At 45.0% G+C, this 19,611-nt stretch overlaps 1 protein-coding gene across 3 annotated transcripts in view; it reads left to right on the top strand.

The window, feature by feature from the left end:
• Positions 1-19,352, top strand: part of CCDC171 (coiled-coil domain containing 171) — a 210,964-nt gene extending 191,612 nt beyond the window's left edge. For all 3 annotated transcript variants that reach the window (XM_063129238.1, XM_063129237.1, XM_063129239.1), the window contains one exon: positions 18,646-19,352. The gene's annotated coding sequence lies outside the window, so the exon portion shown is untranslated. The remainder of the gene's footprint in view (positions 1-18,645) is intronic.
• Positions 19,353-19,611: the final 259 nt, after the last annotated feature.

Below are 19,611 nucleotides of genomic sequence, written 5' to 3'. Positions count from 1 at the left end.
TTGTTCAGACTTGGGTTGTATAGGACTGCAGCCTAAAAGGCCTCAAAATCTATGGAGTCTATTACTGGATACTCTCAAGGAACTTCACAGTTTGGAGTCAACTATGAAGAATGAAAATCTCATGGCTACCAATGCACATGGCAAAGTAGCGATCACCACATGCGAGTGGAATGGTGCATTTTCACCCTGTGCCTTAAATAGTGACGGTGCTTTGTCACCATTTTCATTCTTCATAGTTGACTCCAAACTGGGTCGTTCCTTGAGACTATCCAGTAATGGACTCCATGGATCCTGAGGCCTTTTAGGCTGCAGTTGTCTACAACCCAAGTCTGAAGGATTCTCTAAAGATGTGGCTAGGATTTAGGACTCTTGTGGGGAGGTGTGCAGAATAGCTCACTGGAAGGATAATTAAAAGGATTAGGCCCCATTGTACTCTTGTTGACCTCATTCAGGATGTAGTGAAGATTGATTTGGCTCAACATTGGGCTTGCAATATGCTGAGCTATTTTCAAAGGAAAATACTTCTGTTTTTCAGGGTTAGTTCTGAGCCTGGCCAGCAGAATTTGTCACGTCACCAGGATTGTTTTTCTCTCTCTCATCTAAATTGTTTTAGACATTTGACTAGAAGCATCATCAGATGAGCATTTTATTGCACACTCGTTACTGGCCACTTACAGATGGCCGTGGGTCCTTTTGACAATGATGCCCGCCTCCCATGCATCTCCTGTTCCTTCTGCTCTTTTTTATGTGACAAAATTAGACCTGGTAAATCCATTTTTTTTTTATTGAAGTGAAACTTGCTGCTATTTCCTGCTGTGTGCAGGAAAAGCAGTGTGATTAAAAACGCCCATTGAATGGGCCACATAGTTGTTGCTTGCTTCCTCTTTCTTCCCTGTGTGAAGAAAGAGGAAGGCCATAGCTAGGTGGGGCAATATCCTGGGGATCACCCTGGGATCGTCCCTGTGCATTCACATGACGCACAGGGCATACTGGGAGCAGGGAGGGATGATCCCTCCATTTCCCTGGGATTTTGCCCTACCCTTCTAGCCCAGTCCAAGGCTGATCCTGAGACCATGGAACATGTGGCTGGGCATCTCGGGTTGTCCCAGCTCTTTGCGAGTAACCGCGAGGAGCCAGGCACGGGGCACAGATTTGGGTTGTATAGGAGCTCTGTGCCCATCGGGGGATGGGGAGTGTGTGTGTGTGTGTGTGTGTGTGTGTGTGTGTGTGTGTGTGTGTATATATATATATATATATATATATATATATATATATATATATGGTTTTTGCACAAGCGCTCATGCGCTCCTTTTCATTTAAAAAATAAATTCAAAATGGCCACAATGTCGCATGTAGGGTGACAATCTTGCGATCATAAAATCGCGAGATTGTCGCCCTACCACCCCCCCTCATCTAGCTGAGGCTGAAGCTGCTCATCACTATTGTGGGACAGAAAAACAACTGTAGGGAAACGTGATTTCCCCTGTCTGATGACACTCTATATCCAGAGTTCCTTAGGTGTGCCTATGCACAGGCTGAGTTCCCAACAAGTGCAGGTTTCTTTGTTCTGTGCGAAGTTGGGGCACATGAGACTGTCCTTGACATCGCATTGATTAAAGGAAGTGCCTGAACATATGGGAACTCCCCATTGACATCTGAGTCTCCAGGCATCCAAGGCAAACTCTTTTGGTGCTATTACTTTGTCTTTGAGACTGCAATCCCATACACTCTTACCTGGGAGTAAGTCCCATTGAACACAGTGTAACTTACTTCTGAATTGTGCTATTAAGGTGTTAGAAGAGTTTGTGGGTCAAGTTTGTTCTTTTATGTTTGGTTGCTCAACTGAGACTCAATGTGGGCGTGTTTTCTACATGAATAAATAAACTCGGAGAAGTGCATGGCAAATGTAGAGGCTTGGCTGAATACAGGAATGAGTTCCTGTAGATTGTGTGAGCATGCCTTAGGATATGCCTGCAGCTTTTCATCTTGTTTTTCTTACAGAAAATAACTTCTCCCCCACACACACTCCCTCTGTCTTCCCCCCTCTCTTTGTCAGCATCAGCTTCAGCTAAGCAATTTACATTTGATTAAGACAAATCATAGAAGTCCTGAGATGATTTGACAATAAGTGAGGAGGATTACAAAGGCATCACATCTATTTTAATCATGGATACAAAATCAGGAGAGTTGGCCCTAGTGTACTCAATAGAGCTGGCTTTTGAGTAGGCATGCATAGGACTGCTCCGTTAGCAACTATGTTAAGCATGTTTTAAAATGCTCAGGTGGGGACAGGTCACAAATAAGAGACTACGCCAAACATAAGCACCTTAAATTCACATCATCCACAACAACTTTATTATACTAGCCATTGGCCTAGGGGTTCATTGTTTTATCACACACGCACTACTGCCCACTCACAGTTCTTCATGTGTTCTTTAGCCAATGACGTCCGCCTCCTGCATGCCTCCTGCTCCTTCTTGCCTTTTTACCGTCACAAAATGGACCCCTTTTAATCCAACTTTTTTTTTTAGGAAAAGAATGTGCCGCTATTTCCTACTGTGTGCAGGGAAAGTGACGTGATAAAAACGGCCCCTGAATGGGCCATGCGGTCTTTGTTTACTTCCTCTTTCTTCTCCAGGAAGAAAGAGGAAGTATTGTGGAACAGGAGCGGGGGCAGAGAAGCGATGGTAGGGAACTGCAATTCCCCCCCTCCATCTGATGCTCTTCCTAGTCAATGTAGAACTGCTAAAGCAATAGAGCCTCAGATTTCTACTTGAAATGCATTGAGACTTACGTATTTGTCTAGGATATATGTATATATATATATAACACATTACATCACAGTTCTATTTATTTATATAAAAATCATATCCTGCCCTTCTGGTAATTACACACCGCTGAAGGCAGCTAACAACAATGAAAACTAGCCAAATAATTAAATTCCAAGGGTAGGATTCAATGTTGGTCCTACTTGGAGTAGACCATTGAAATGAATAGGACTTTAGTTAGTTGTGACTAACTGGTCTCATTCATATCAATGGATTTACTCTAAGTAAGATTAACTTTGGATGCTACCCATAAACAAAAACAATGTAATAAAAAAGGGTAAATGCTGCAGATAAACCAAACACTGCCCACTGAATGCCTGCCTAAACTGTCATGTGGCAAAACAATGCTAAAGCCGCTTCCAACCTAGCAATCCAGGGCAGAGGATTTCAGAATTTAGGTATGGCCAGAGAGAAGGCCCTTTCTCTGACCCCCATCAACCATGTCTCCACCATAGTCGTGATGGAGAGCTCCCTCTCAATGTCCCATCTAAGAGCATGGGTAGGCTGGTCTGGCAGGAAGCAGTCTCTCTAAGGTATCCTGGAGCTGAGCCATTCAGACCTTTAAAGGTCATCACCAACACTTTGCATTGTGCCTAGAAACAAATTGGTAACCAGTGCAGCCCTTGCAGGGCAGGTGAAATACGATCCTGTTAGCAAGTGCCCACCATAATTCTACCAGCTGCATTCTGGACCAATTGCAGCTCACAAACACTCTTCAAAAGTAGCCCCAAGCTAGATGTAACAGCAATCCAATTACTGTGATCCAGTAATCCAATGGTTACAGTAATCCAATCTAGAGGTAAATAAGGCATGTGTCACCATAGCCAGGTCTGATTTCATCAGGAACAGATACAGTTGGCGTTCCAACATGAGCTGGCCAAAGGCCCTTATGACTGTTAATATTATATCTTACTCTTCTCTTTGTCTAGTCAAGTTGAGCCTCAGGAATAGGACTGTGCTTTCTGTGCAATGGCATTCCTCATGCCTGTCAGATGCAGTGTAAACGATGGAATTTCAGGGGATCCTTACTTCTTCAGGATAATATCTTTGCCTATATGGTTTGTGGGTGCGGGTGTGTGTATGCTGAACAGAGGCTACTCCAAGGGGCATGAGTGGTAGGTGTGTCCAACACAGTGACTGGGTTCGCACATCAAAATAAGCCACAATGGTTTGTTTTTCTGAATAAGCCATGATGTGAGTGTCATGTGTGAGTGGTTTTTCACAGCCACAGTGGCTTATGGTCTGCCATGAGGCTTATTTAAACCATCATGGCTTATCTGGCACTCCACAGTGGCTTAAACAATGGTTTAAAGCTCAACTACAGGGTGATTTGGCAAGAGCGGTCAAAACTGCTGCTAGCGCTCTGCTCCAGCTAGCAGATGCCTTTTCCCGATGTCTACCAAGCAACAGATTGCACTTGTGATCTGACCCCCAACAGATTGCTGCTGAATCGGGTGCATTCCACTCTTGCAAACTTCCACGGATTTACAGCCACCACCTTTACAGTGAAAAGCTGCTTTCACACTCGCCCATCCTTGTAATTGTGCAGGGTTTTCTTTGTGCATTGGGTGCATCCCTACTAGGGGATGCTGGGTATGAGACCTTTTTGGTGTAGGGGGAAAGCACAGTTTGCCAACTGTTCAAACAAAATCGCCTGGCCTGCTCTTATGCACCAAAGCGCAGCATGGCACGGACTCTGTAATCAGAGTTCATGGACACTGAGAGAAAATTTATGTTCTATGGAGGGTTGCACTACAGACTGCCACCACACTGCGAGGAGAGGCAGGGATGGAGGTAGGGCTTTGAAACCTGGCTGACAAGGGGGCAGGTGATGTAGCAGCAGAGCAGGGCTGGTTTCCAAAACAAAAGAAGCTGGAATACCAAACCAGCTGAGCAAGAGGAGGGGCAAGGGCAGGGGAAATAAGCCCGGCGTAGTAGCTTACTTGTGTGTGGGATAACAGGAGCTTATTTCAAAAATAAGCTACTGTAAGAAGCTTATAAACCATCATGGCTTAATGTGACATGAGAACCCGCCCAGTGCCTTAATATTTAATAACATGGTTTAGCCTCTCTCATAACTTGCAGTTTGAGCAACAATACTTTAATGTGTGCTCCTTTGGAGTTTCCTTGTTAAGATGCTAATTTTATATTCATAGTGGTTTAACCAACCCCATAGTGGTATATATGCCAATTCATGTACTGTAATCATCTTTAAAAGAAAGGGGGGAAGGATAGCAACCATGGCAAACAATTCCCAGGGACTAGGGATACATTAAGAAACCTTGAAGTGCTTAATTTAATTTGTATCATACATATGTTCACTGGTGTAAAAGATTTCCCCCCTAGCAGCATTGATTCTACCATAGTATTTTCTGAGTATTTATGCAATTTGGGGTGTGTGCATGTATACTTGACTGATTGGTTAGTCACTACACTGGGAAAGGTAGTGAGATCAATGAACATTACTACTGGGATATTAGATTTGTTGGGATTCCAAACAAATTACTTAAAACCTAAGGGAGAACACCCTGACTGATCTGGTTTTAGATTGTCTCTAAGAGTAAATTTTAAAAGGAGGTGATGAATAAGACCTTTCAAGAAAAGCCCAGGCTGATCTGTTTGCTATAAATTAAGATCAAAAGCTGCCACTTTGCTACATAAGTAATGTTAAATAGCCAAGTTAGCGGATCTAATTTTGCATCAAGAATTTGTGTGCATTTTCTTTCGAGAGTCCCCAGGGAACAGAAGTTCCTGTCCAAGCAAAGAAAGAATAAAAGTTCACGATCCACGCAGTGCCACTCTCTATAAAGGAAATTAGTCGTCTCCTCCTGCTACATTTTAAGAGCGGGGCAAGCCAAACCCAAAGATTGTTCATATTTCAACCAAACTGTTTCTCTCTCACGTACACACACAGCAGGACTCCCTGAGGGGTACAGATTAAACAGTTGGGGTTATTTGAAAAAGTGTCTGAAGTCTTCCTCCTAGCCGGAAAGAATTGCACTATAAAGATATATAATTTGAAAGGGGAGGAGTTTCTCCTTTTGGTGCTGGACCCTAAAAAAGGAAGATTCTTTTAATAACGGAAATGGCTTCTACCATTGTCTGTTAGTCTGCAAGAACCTCTCCATATAAAGTTCACCAAGTAGTTACAGTTCACCGTGTGAACTATTAGAATACAAACTTATTTCTTTTGAGTAGCTTCTAGTCATTTCGTACATCAAAAGAGGCAGACATTTTAAGCCCAAGTTGGAGAAAGTGATGTCATAAACAAACCCTGGGCAGAATTGCTCTGGAGGGAATTAGGATGGCCTTTCTTTTGTACAAAGGAGTTTTAAAACAGCCATTTTCTTCTTGGTGGAAATGTCAGAGATTTCTACATGCTTCCATTTGTGGCCTACTCGTTCCATTTTAGTTGGAATGGGATGGGGCCGCTGCTTAGTGGTAGGGCACCTGTTTTGCCTGCAGAGGGTGTCAGGTTCAATTCTCAGCATCTCAAGGTAGGGCAGGAAAATGTCTTCCTACAGCCCCGGAGAGCAGCTCCAAGTCAGTGTTGACAATACTGGGCTGGATGGACCAATGGTGCTATTCTGTATAAGGCAGCTTCCTATGTTCCTAGTTCTCTTTTCCATTTCGTTTCCTTTTCCTGACTGCTTCCTTCTTATTTCCCATGTTCTCTTGACAACAGGTCAACTGGACGTATTTGCTTTGCTGAAATGAAGAACATATTCCATGTATTCACTAATCTCCACCACCTTGAGGACTCGGAGTAGGATAACAGTACTTAAAAAGAAAAACAAATATACTAATCATTAAACTCAGAATTGGTTTTTCACAACTCTGCCTTCCAGATGTTTTGGATTACAACTCTCATCATGCAAGACATGCTGGCTGGGGCTGATGGGAGTTGTAGTTGACAATATCTGGAAAGCACCATGTTGGGGAAGGTTAGTATATAGGATTGCAGTCTAAAAGGGGTTGGAGTCCAAGGAGTGACTAGATTGTCTCAGGGAGCTCCCTAGCTCAGAGTTGGGGATAAAGAATGGAAACGTTATACTTGAGAGGGTATTCTTGGTGAATTTTAGAGATTACTGTGACAACCTGCCCCCCATGTCGTCTCACCTGAGACACCCACAAGCACCCGGCAGGACTTTCCACACCACTAGCACCCAGGACCACTTCAATCCCCCCTGTGCTAATGACGTGGGTGAGGGTTTAGTTCTACTGCTGCTGCTCCTGTCTCGCCTCTTCTTCAGGCTCCACAGCCCAGCCCTCAGTTTCCCATTCCTCTGCCACCATTTGTTGTTTTCTCCTCAGACACCTCCACAGACCACACCAGTTGTTTGTAAATATAATTGGAATTTATTAACTCAAGTAAATGTGTGTATAAACTTATTGGTTTCCTCAGTTCAAATGAGGAAGTCCTACTGAGTTCAATGGGGCTACTCCCAAATTAATGTGTATGGGATTAAAGTATGGATTAACACACCCACACACACCCGCAATAGGTAGTGAAAACTAGAAGACTGTTATTGTGTCACTACAGTGCAGGATGGGCAGCTTGGGGCCCTCCAACTGTATTGGCCTAGAATTCCCATCAGCCTGAGATGGCATTGCCAATGGTGAGGGATGTTGGGAGCAGAAGGCCAAAACATTTGGAGGGCCACAAGTGGCCTGCTCCTGCTCTAGTGGGATCTGAACTAAGGGCCCAGTCCACTGGAACCACGGTAGTTCCCAACAAGCAATATGTGAGCAGAAGTTCAGAAGTGTTCTCAGAATGATACATACAAGGATAAGGTCTTGTCTCCTCAGAAGAACTTATTTGGAGCCCTGATTTTTACTTCCTTAACTTGACGTCATGATCCCAAGCTCTCCCACTGAGATGCGAGACAATAAAGAGGTCTGCTGTGTAATCCACAAAGCTTTACTCAGCAAATAAACATCTCTTCACACCTGAAGGAAGTGAAAATGCTAGGAGTTTTCCTCTAAGCTTAACTTGGCTAACCAAGCTAGTCAATTGCCCTTTCAACTAAACAGGAGAGTTTCCTGCGCAGTCCAAGAGCCACTTTAGCTCAAGGAGGGTCTTTCTCAAGAAGTCTTTGGCGAGTGGCTAGCTTGGTAGACAGCCTGTTTGCCTGTTTGCAACTCTGCTTGCTTAACCCTGTGGTGAATTGTCAACTCTGAAATCCCCTCCCCCTCCAACAGTGAGAGGATGGGCTCTGAGTCACTGGCATTGTCTCTGATAAACTCCTGGGGAAATTTCCCCTTGACTCCTGAAGAGTCTTGAAGGATCTTCTCTCCCACTTCCTGTCATGGCTGGAACATTTCTAGGCTTCCTCCTCCTCCTGCTCCTTCCTCTGAGTCGGAGTCTGATTGACCTTCTGAAACCCCTTTCCCCACACTAGGGAGTACAGGCCTGATCCTGATACCTGGTATCTTCACCTAACGGCAAACAGTGTATGTCAGTTTCATGTTTCTGGAGAGAGAGTGGGGGGTGGGGGGGGTAGTGGGTCCTTTGTAGACTCTGTGCAGGTGCACACATGAGATTCTGAGCAGAGCATCACTTGAAACCTCCTAGGCCTTGAGGTTGCAATTGTTTGGCAGCAGGGTATGCTGCCTGAGCCTGACAGATGCCCACGACCCCACACCTTCTTGTCCAGTTATGCTTTGACCACTGCAGCAACAGTATATATATAAAAAAAATCTTTCTCTTGGTTCCATTGCTAACCGAGTGAGTTAGGCTCATTGCTTTTTCTTTTCTTTCTTCTGACCTTTCTGTTTTGAATTTTTATTTCGCTCTGCATTCCTTGTGTTTGCATTCCTTCATGTTTGCAACCAGGCAGGCCCGGTGCTGCCATAGAAGCAACTCAGGCAGCCGCCTAGAGCGCTAACCAAACGGGGGCGCCGAACAGCGTACCCAGAAGCTGCTCTCCTAGAGCGGCTTCCGGATGTGCTGTTCCAAAGCCGCCGCCCCAGCCTCCGCCCAACCCCAGCGTCCCGGCTCCTTCAAAGCCAGAATGCTGGGGTTGGAGCTGACCGGCCCGCGGGGGGGGGGGGAGCAGCAGCAGCAGGGGCAGCCAGGCGGGGGGCGGCCTCGGCGGCCCCTCAGCAGCAGCGGCGGCGGCTCCTCACATCCCGGAGGCGGAGGCGGCTGTGAGGGGGTCGGTGGGCTGGCCCGTGGTGGCGGCAGCCCCACCCTGCACCGCCGCTGCCGCGCCTCGCCCCAGCCTGGCTCTCGCCCGCGACGCGCTCCGGCCCCCCAACCCCAGCGTCTTGGCTTCAAAGCTGAGAGTGGGTGGGCGAGTGGGCGGGGGGGAGCAGTGAGTGAACGAGTGAGCGGGGGGAGGGCGGCTTCAGAACGCGCCTGCCTAGGGCGCAATATAGTCTGGCGCCGGCCCTGCAACCAGGTACCATATGGTGCAACATCCCTCCTTAAATAAATGCAAACAGTAAACTACCAATGGCTGTGACCGAGCATGTTTACTGTGGGGCTGCGTAGATGGTGGAGGATTGCCACCATGATAAGCAAAGCCCCATGCCCTTGCTGCTTCAGGGTAGCGGAGGCTAATTCCAACTCTGCAGCAAAAGCACAGGGTTTCCAGCAGCCGCGCTCACCCTCTGCCGAGGAGGATGGCAACCAATCCAGGGTTGCTGTCTGCCTGGCCACACCTCCACCATGGCTTTGAAGCAAGGATAGATGGATGTGTCATACTTGCCTCGCTCTGGAGAAAAAAGTTGAGGTAAGTCCCTTACTTTTTTCTTTGCAGCTTTGCAGCAAAGCCCCAGGGTGGGTGCGAGGTGGCTGCTTCATCGTATAATCGACGCAGTGTCCTTGTGTATAGACAGCCCCTGGAATTACTCTACCTGTTGGTAACAACTGCAAGAGGGGAGTTTTTCTTTAGATATCTGGACTAAAGTCTGAGATCTTTGAGTCCCACTGTGTATGCTAAAACAGAAGCTGGGAATCAGAAAGGTGAATCTCTTGGGCTTTTAAAATCCCCCACCAAATCTGCTCCAACTCTCAACATTATACATGATAGATATGAAAATAGCAGGTTGGTATTCTCACATGATCAACTATTGGGGCCCGCAAAGTGAGATACAGAAGTAGTGTGAAATGTGCCATGGGATACCTTATCTCCTCTTATTCTCAAAATCAGGAACATTTTAAGAGCGGCTGATTTTTTTATTTTTTATAAAAAAATAAGTTGCCACTGTTGGCTTAATGGAATCTCTCCTCATTTGTTAGCAAGAGCCTCCAGAGCTAAGTGATATACAGGAGTAAGGTAATTTAGCATAAGGATAAAAGTGGAATTTATAGAAACTGCTGATGTTTGGAAAATGAAACAGCTGATAATAGCAATTAATGATTATGAAATCTGCTCCTCTTCTTCTGTGAGATTTTTATAACCATGTTTAAAAGGGGAGAAAGATTAAAATACTTATTGATTGACCAATGGGAAAAAGGTAAGGTTTAAAAGCAAAGCATTGACCAATATACGTACTATATTAATTAAACCCTTCTCATCATTGTGAATAAACAAGAACAGATAGCGTGTACCTGCAAGTTCCTGAATTGATTCCAGATTGATTGCTCTTCAGAGGTCTAATGCCACTGTAAGCCGGAAATCGCTCTTCAAAAAGGTTCTTTCAACAGCTGGGTCAAAGTAAAAGGATCTTCACCTCCTGACAAAGGATTTACATTGTCCTCCTCCGTGAATACTATCTATTATGAGTCTATGGTTGCTATGAAGTTCTGCTCACCTCTGTCCTTGCTTTGGGCAAGTTTTGGGTTTGTGAATGGAGTGGCCGTGGAGGGGAGGGCTTGCAGCAGCAATTGGTATAGAACAGGGGATTCAGCTTCCTCCAGCCCAGAAGCCAAATCCAGCCTGACAGTGTTTGCCAGATGACCAGGCCTCCTTCCCCTTTCCCCCAACTACCAATGGTTTGTGTAGTTTTTTTCCATGTTCTAAAAGTGTTGGAATGCCTCTCCAAAGGCGTAGTGACTGGCAGTAAGAGCTTTAGCCTTAGGGTGACCATATGGAAAGGAGGACAGGGCTCTGTATCTTTAACAGTTGCATAGAAAAGTGAATTTCAGCAAGGGACATTTCTATGCATGCAGCACCTGGTGAAATTCCCTCCATTGCAACAGTTAAAACTGGGCTCTTTTGGATCTGGTCACTAGGACAGGGCTCCTGCAGCTTTAACAGTTGTGATGAAGAGGAAATTTCATCAGGTGCATGCATACAAATGACCTTTGCTTAAATTTGCTTTTCTGTGCAACTGTTAAAGATACAGGAGTCCTGGTCACACTGTTTGCCCTCAAATAAACTAGTATTTTTGCCTCCGCCCTTTGGCCTTCAGTCCTGTCCACCATCAGACTGAGGCCCCCATGAGCTCTGCCAAAATGGAGTTTGAGTTTCAAGCTGAAATCACTTCCACACCCTGGCTGGTGTAGAGGAGTTCCTTAGGCCTGATAGCCCTTCTGTCGACATCAGTGGGAATTTGGAATGTGGACCAAGATTAAAATGAATGAATTCAAGTGACCAGGGGCTGCTCAGCAAATTAATTCATTCTGCCTGGGCTGGGAAGAATTTGCCCATCACTATTTGGACGTACTAAACCATGTGCCTGAACACTGAAATAAGAGCCAATTTGACTCAGGTCACAGTTGCCTTCATTGCATAAGCAGTCCAAATGGTCAGCACGTGAGCTTCTTTCGAGGTTCAGTAAGCAATGATGCTGTGAGCCGGTTCGCCCTGCACAACAATGGAGGCTCCAGAAATTATGATTTTTTTCCAATTGTGTACACGGTGGCCATTCATCCCTTTACTGTTGTGTAAATGGGACCTTTATGGCCACTATGCAATGGGGGAAATACATAATTTCTGGAGCCTCCATTTTTGTGCACAATGGAAGCTCCAGGTGAGGGTGGATGGCTGCCGGGCCCTTGTTGAGGCGCGGACCTGCGAATGTGCTGTGGGCACCTGACAGGGTCCGGGGGTGGTGGTGGACACAGGGGAGCCTCAGTTGGGTGCCTGCAACATCCCCAAACAGGGATAACTCACAGCTCTATATTCCTGCTAGGAAAAACTCCTACCCGCTAGCTACTGTGAAGATTGCAGCTAGACTCAGATAGAACAATGAAGCCTAGAGTGTGGGGGTGGGCCATGTCAGATAGCCTCCTTCCAGCACATCAGAAAATCCCAGGACTTTTGACCCTGTGAGCCCTGGCTCCACTAACCCACTGTTTGGGGGGGGGGCAAGGAAGCCGCAAAAAAGCTTCTGAGGTGTGCCCCAGGATCCTTTGCAATGTCAAAAATGATGCTGGGGCAGGGTGTGTGCAGGACTTTCAGATCACACAGGGCCAGCATCTTCTGCAGCATGATGAAGGATCCTGGCCGGCTGCATATCTCCATCGGTTCAACACCGGTATCTAGGGCAGCAAAGAGGCTGGCTCGGTTTCAGCCTGGCCTTGGCATCGCAGGGCTGGTAAAGACAACGGGGTCGAGACGTTGTGCATCCCCATCACCCTTTCCAGCAGCTACGCCTGTTGTGGTCTCCATTGCCTCTGGCTCGGCTCCTTTCATTCTCCCCTGAAGTCGTCATCAGAGTGCTCGGTTGATGTGCACCCGGGCAATGGCAGCCTTGCACAGCGTGCGCTCCAAAGATGCTGTCCCGCTTGTGCTCTGTAAGGCGTTCGGGATCCCCTGCTGTTTGTTTTCACACAACATTCAAGCCTTGCTTTATGGGAGCATCGGAAAGAGGTTGCTGAGCTCTGCAAGCAAAGCTGCACTCGTGGAGAAAGAAATCATTACAGCGAGACGTTGCGTATCCAGTCTCTACTCTGCGGAATAGCAAAGGAGTTGATTATCAACTGGCTTATTTTCCCTTAAAAAGAAGAAGTACTTAGCATACTTGCTTCACAACAATGTGTCAGAAGTCACAGGGGGCAAAAAAAGGTTCATAAGAATGTGCTGTACATGTGTATTTAGTATATTTTGAATATTATTGTGATAGTGTTGATTTGTACATTGTTAAATGTTGTTGTAGTTTTTAATTTTTGTAAACCACCCAGAGAGCTTCGGCTATTGGGTGGTATAAAAATGCAATAAATGAAATGAAATGACATTTCCCATTGCGTTTGTTCACCAGTTAGTATTGCCATCTCAGAATAAGAGAGCTTGCATTTTGTGTGTGGATTTTAAGAATAGATATACAGATTGAATTCAGAATGGATTCACTTCCAAATAGATTCCAAGTGGATTCACTTCCCCATTTGTTTTTATTTTGAAATCGCTCACCAAAGATGCCAAAGATATTTAGCTTGATTAATAGAGCCTCCAAAAACCCTCTCCCTTGATGAGAACATGGGAACACTTTCATATCGTTATTGAACAGACAGGGAAAAATAAAGATTTCATTCTAAATTATTCATCTTGGGTGCTCTGCAGAAGAAATAGAGACATCGTCTTCAGAGTTATCAAGCCCCTTAGCCATATTCTCTTCAGTAAGATTGTATGCAGTTGTTGTTTATCATTTATAAATCATCTAAAGTTTTCAAGATGTTGTATCAAGATTAAGACCCAGCATAGTCCCTACCTTCAGGCATACAATGGAATAGGCATGATATGAAAAAGGGTTGGGCGTGAACAGGAAAACAAGAAAATTCCGGCACTAATTCTTCACAAAATGTCACTAATGTTTAATGACCACCAGGTGGAATTGCCACTGATGAAGATGGTTCTGGGAGAGGAAGATCGAAATGGCAGGTTGTCCCAGTCAAGCCAAGAGCGTGGGCTGTGATTCTGACCTCTTCCTCTGCTGCTACCAAGCACGGCCCGAGAGAAGAAAAGGGTACACGCTTCGCTGTGGTCCAGCCTAGCCTGCAACCCTATTGCCACAATGAGGACCCTGAAAAAAATGAAGCTAAATTGTAGGTCATGCTTAAGGATATTTATGGAAATGTAATGTCCTATAACTATGTTCCTATAGTTATAGGATGGGAGGTTCTTCTTCTGATGCACATAGCAGACACAGGGGTTGGATGGGGTGAGAACAAGATCAGGACTGTAGTGACAACAAAGGATTAAAGCCCTAGCCCCACCCCCTGTGTGATCCTGATTCAAGTCACACACAGACCCATGACCATTTGCTTAAAAAATTATCATGCAATTTCTAATTGTATGAATAACATCACATGTTGTTTGGCCCTTACTGGTAACTAAGGATGGATGGATCTGTCAATTCAGCCTTACTAAAATAGTTGGCTTTTTAAAGTCAAGCGCATTCCCTCCCATTTGCACATAAGCTTGCAATTAAAAACAAGTCTGTATGGAAATTCATACTTTTGTGGGTATGAAAAGCACACGCTCTTTGTGTGCATTTTTCCAGCTACTTTACATTGCTGAAATGCTGTCCTGTGTGCACTTCCCCACACCAAATATATACATTTTGTGTGCATGTTCCCCAAATATGCAAATTTTCTCATCTGCATTTCCCATCACAAAAGTATGGATTTTGGAATGCAACCCTGTCTCAGCTTTTCGAAACTCATGTTACAAATTGGGTAAATTCGTTAAAAACAAACCTGAGGAAGCGAATTCTTCTCCCATTCCTACTGACATCTTGATGAGATCATTCTCCCTCCAACTAACAGAGAAAGCAGATTCTCCTTGTAAGGTTTTCCTGCTTCACACCAAATCTTTCTCTCTCTCTCTAAATCAAAAGTTACAAGATCATTCGAAATGCTGTTAAATAATGTTTTCGAAATTCTTTGGTAATGACTTGGAAAGCTGACATTGAAAATCATGTCTGTTCTCTTATACTAATTAGGCACTTTTTGAAAAATCCAATTTCCAGGCAACAGAATAGGAAAATGCCTCTCCTTGACATGGTATTACCACATAAGAAGATCAACTTATTTTCATCACTCATTGCTCATGGTTTCTCAGAATTGTCTTACACTGATAAACAACTCTATTTTTACTCATTAAAAAACCACAGTTATTAATTTTTTAAAACAGACGTACACATACACACAATCCAACGGAGTCATTTTTCATTTGAGTGAATGAACTTCATCTGGGCATTTCATAGACTCATAGAATTGTGGAGTTGAAAGGGACCACAAGGATCATTTAGTCCAACCCTCTGCAATGTGCAAGAAAACCAATTAAACCATCCACGAGAGGTGGCTGTCCAGCCTCTTCTTAAAAACCTCCAAAGATGGAGAACCCACAACCTCCGTAGGTAGACTATTCCACTTACCGTCAGGAAGTTTTTCCTTATATATAATTGAAATCTAGGTAGCTGTAATTTAGCATGGGTATAAGTTATACCCATTATTTCAGGTTCTAATTTCTGTACCAATGGAAAATAGTTCTTGACCATCTTCCCTGTGGCACCCTTTTATGTTCCTGAACACTGCTAACATCTCTCCCCTCAGTCTTCTCTTCTCCAGACTGAACATCACAAGTTGCTTTAGTCTGTCCTCATAGGGCATGTCCTCAAGTCCCTGTATCATCTTTGTTGCCCTTCTCGGAATGCGTTCCAACCTGTCAATGTCCTGGAAATCTGGTGCCCAGAATCGTACACAATACTCCAAGTGTGGTCTTGCGCCAAGTAGAGAGGAATAAGGGCTTCACACGTCTTTGATAAATGCTTCTTCTAAAGCAACACAGAACTGTTAGCCCTTCTAGCGACTAGCTCACACTGCTGACTCATGTTCAGTTTGCTGTCGACAACCACACCCAAATCCTTCTCCGATGCAGTGCTTCCAAGCCATGAATCCTCCATCTTGTGTGTATACCCTATATTTGTCCTCCCTAAGTATAATACCTTACATTTCTCCTTGTTAAAGGATATCTTGTTTCTCTCAGCCCAGTCTTCCAACCTGTCCAAATCAGATTGCAGTCTCATTCTGTCATCATGGATGTTGACCAGACCTCTCAGTTTTGCGACATCTGCAAATTTGATAAGTTCATCAATCCCATCATCCAGGTAATTAATAAAATTGTTGAATAATACTGGCCCCAAGCAGACTGTGTGCTATCCCACTGGTTACTGCTGTCCACCTCGATTTAGAGTCATCAATGCTGACTCTCTGAGTGTGGTTAGCCAGCCAGTTGTGGACCCACCTTCCTGTAGTGCCATCCAAGCCAAACTTTAACAGGTTGTCAATGAGAATGTCATGTGGAACCTTGTCAAAAGCTTTGCTGAAATTGAGGTAGATTATATCCAAAGCATTCCTCTTGTCCACTAGAGTAGTTACCCTGTCAAAGAAGGAGGCAAGATCTGTTTCACATGACCTCTTTTTGACAAAGCCATGCTGACTTAGCAGTCACAGCATTGTCTTCAAGATGCTTACAAATGGCCAGGTTTATTACCTGTGCTAACATCTTTCCAGGGATTGACTGGTCGATAATTACTGGGATCCTCTTTTTTTCCCCGTTCTTGAAGAGGGGGACTACATTTGCTCTTCTCCAGTCCTCTGGCAACTCTCCAGTTTTCCAGGACTCCTGAAAGATATTTGACAGTGGTACTGACAGCTCTTCAGGCAGTTTCTTCAATATTCTAGCATGTATTTCATCAGGGCCTTGTGACTTGAAGGCATTCAAATTGGCTAGAAGTTCCTGTATCACATCCGTTCCGATCCACACCCTCCCCTGTTGTGTTTGTTCCCAGTCTATTCCACTCAACTCATCATTCCTTTGGATTAAAGACAGAGGCAAAATAGGAGTTGAGTTCCTCTGCTTTCTCTTGGTCATCAGTTAAGATTTCTCCCATGGGAATAGTGCACCATCTCTTTAAGATTTGTTATGCATTTATTAATGTTAATGAGGAACTGGCTTGGACTAATTAGAACTCAAAGTGTAGTTAGCTCCAGAAAAGGAGAGAGCTCCATGTAGGACATGAACTGAATGCTTCACTAGTTGATTAATAAGTACCAGTAAGTCTTGCTTCTTCAGACAGAAAACAACACATCTATATTTGGTGTACGCAGGGACAAATGGTATCTTTTTGGATTCAAACTTTGTATTCATTGAATGGCAGTAGTCAGTAATTCTTATTTTTTAAAGAAGTTTCCCTTTATTTTTGCTCTTTGTCAGTCAAAGCTTGATGCATTTTGATGATTCCAGAAAGGTGTAGCATTGACCACTTGGTCAAAGAAGCCTTAGCATTGAGGTTTTTACTACACAAGCAAAACTGTTGGGGGCAATGAAGCTCAAAGGCTAGTACCCTTTTGCTTCAGAGTCACGTACGAGAACCAACACAGCTCAGGGATGGCTACCTGAGATGTTTCTGGGCATCTTACACAGTAAATGACCCATCTGTGTGGTGTTTGTGTTGCACCAGGACAAGAGAGGCCCATTTCTGGCCCATGAACCTAACCTGTCAGCGGAGCTTCCCTGGAGTCCTTCAGGGGGTAGATCTTGGCTTCCAAACTCCACCCCCTGGAGGAATTCCCACTGTGATCTCTAAGCACAGACTAAAGATAACAGTGGGAGATGGGGGCAGCTTTCCCCCTTCCATTGGGGAAGCCACCATATGGATAAAGTATCCAGAACTCTCCTGCACTATGCCAAGAGACTTGGGTTCAAATCTGTGCTCCGCCATGATGCCCACTGGCTAGCCTTTGTGCCTGTCATTCCTCCTCAGTCTAATCTACCTCACAGGGTTGTTACCGTGTTTTCCACCCTGAGCTCCTTGAAGGAAGGGCAGCCAAAAAATGAAATAAATAATAATAAAATGAAGCCAAAGTAACCACCCCACAAGAGGTCTCCTTCTGAGCATGTCTCTGTCTCTGATTCACCACGCTGGGCTTTGTTCTTCCAAAATCCTACTTTTGTTCTACTCATGTGAGAAAGGGAAGAGTGGGGGTGCACTCACTGGAAGGCAAACATCTGAAGCAGGGAGCCAGCTGTCCATGAGTTAGAAGCCTGATAGGTTCTAAATTGTGCAGGGATCCTAGATGTGTAGAGTACATCTTAGCTGGGGCTTACACCCAGGTAAGTGCACATAGGAATGCAGTCTAAGGGCATGGCTAGACGAGCGCTTATCCCGGGGATCATCTCTGTGCATCCACATGACGCACAGGGAATCCCGGGAGTAGGGAGGGATGATCCCTCCCTTGCCCCGGGATATCTCCCTACCCATGTTTCCCGATTTTTCTGCAGTCTCGGGATGATCCTGAGACCGTGGAATGTGTGGCTCACCGTCGCTGGTATATCCCGGCTCCTCGCAAGTAACCATGAGAAGCTGGCCACAGGGCACGGAGCTCCTCAGGAGCTCTGTGCCCATCGGGGGTGGAGTGGGGGGAGCGGGAGGGTTTTTTTTCTTAAACACTCATATTTTGCACAGGAGCACTCCTGTGCTTCTCTTGGATTAAAAAAATCCACAAAATGGCGGGCGTAATGTCCTCGTCTCCCTGGGACATCATGCGCCGCATGTAAACGAGGGCGACGATCTCGCAATCATAAAATTGTGAGACCGTCACCCTCCACACCCCTCATCTAGCCATGCCCTGGGTCACATAGCTGTCAAAGATGTTCAGGAGGACTGGGCCATTCAGAAAACGCAAGCTGAATACTTTGCATTTAAGAAAATCAGCCAGGCTATATGGGCTTTAAATTGTTGTTGTTGTTGTTGTTATTATTATTATTACTACTACTATTATTATTATTAATGCTCAGAGATATGACTGGCTGCTTAGCGGAGGCAACACAGCAATGTCAGCTGAAGATGTAGTCCTTGAACTTTGTTTTTCTTCCCTATGGGTTTTCCCCCTAACTCAGCAATTCTCTCTCTCTCTCTTAAGAACACATCTGCGTTCCAAACTGAGCTGGGAGGAGGGACGTAACCAACATTCACTGGAGGATTTGGTTTTTTGATTTAAATATTTTCTTCTAATCTCATGCTTCCTCTTTGACTTGGCAGCGCAGTGGAAAGAAAAACAATGTCGTCCCGCTACATTGTTTACAGCCTGTCAAGAGGAGGAATTTGGTTACCTTTCCCAAACGGTGTGTTGCCGGGTTGTTGTTTTTTAATCTCCCAGCCATTTACTTTGGGGCTTCATTTTAAGGGCATGACATGACCGACCATGGTGAGAAACCACCGAAGAATAAAAATCAGGATGAAATATGGGGGTTGAATCTGTGCTGCTATTTAATACAATTTTTTGAAATTGTTTTCTTAGCTTGCGGTGGCAGAAATTCTCTGCAAGTGATACATCCTGTAGCATTAAGGAACATGTAATCCCCCAACTTGGAGACGCACAACTCCATGAATGACAGGTTCATGGGTGTTTAGGGAACACTTCGCCCATTTTCTACCCCACTGCAGTGGGGAACAGCATTCAGTATTTTAAGATGAAAAATACAGAACTCCACTTCAAGTTATGAACATGTTTAATGAGAGGCAGCCAATTTAGTGCACTCTGAAACAGGGGCTTCTGTAAAGCTCCAATTGCTTTGCTGGAGGGTGAGGAACATTTTAACCCTAAAGGCATTTTTAGGTAGACAGGGGTGGGGGCAGCCATCTTTTCTTTTGTACATGTCCCTGGGCGGATTGCACACTATCCTTCCCAAGGGCATTGGCAGCCTCCTTTTGAATTCCTGTGTTGGTCACAGAAGTAGCTGGGCTTTGTGTGGACAGCTGCATGGGAGGTCTGCCTTTGGGAGCCTCAGGCTGAACTGGAGGCAGAACAAAGGAGAGATCTCACTCTGCGGGGTCCGCCTCTTTGGCCCCACCCCATCAAAGTGCTGATTGGCTCCCCTCCTGGGAA

The sequence above is a fragment of the Elgaria multicarinata genome, chromosome 6 (genome assembly GCF_023053635.1).
Source record: "Elgaria multicarinata webbii isolate HBS135686 ecotype San Diego chromosome 6, rElgMul1.1.pri, whole genome shotgun sequence".
Classification (NCBI taxonomy): Eukaryota; Metazoa; Chordata; class Lepidosauria; order Squamata; family Anguidae; genus Elgaria; species Elgaria multicarinata.
Note: the sequence above shows the minus strand (reverse complement) of the source record. Positions and strands in the feature narration are given on the sequence as shown.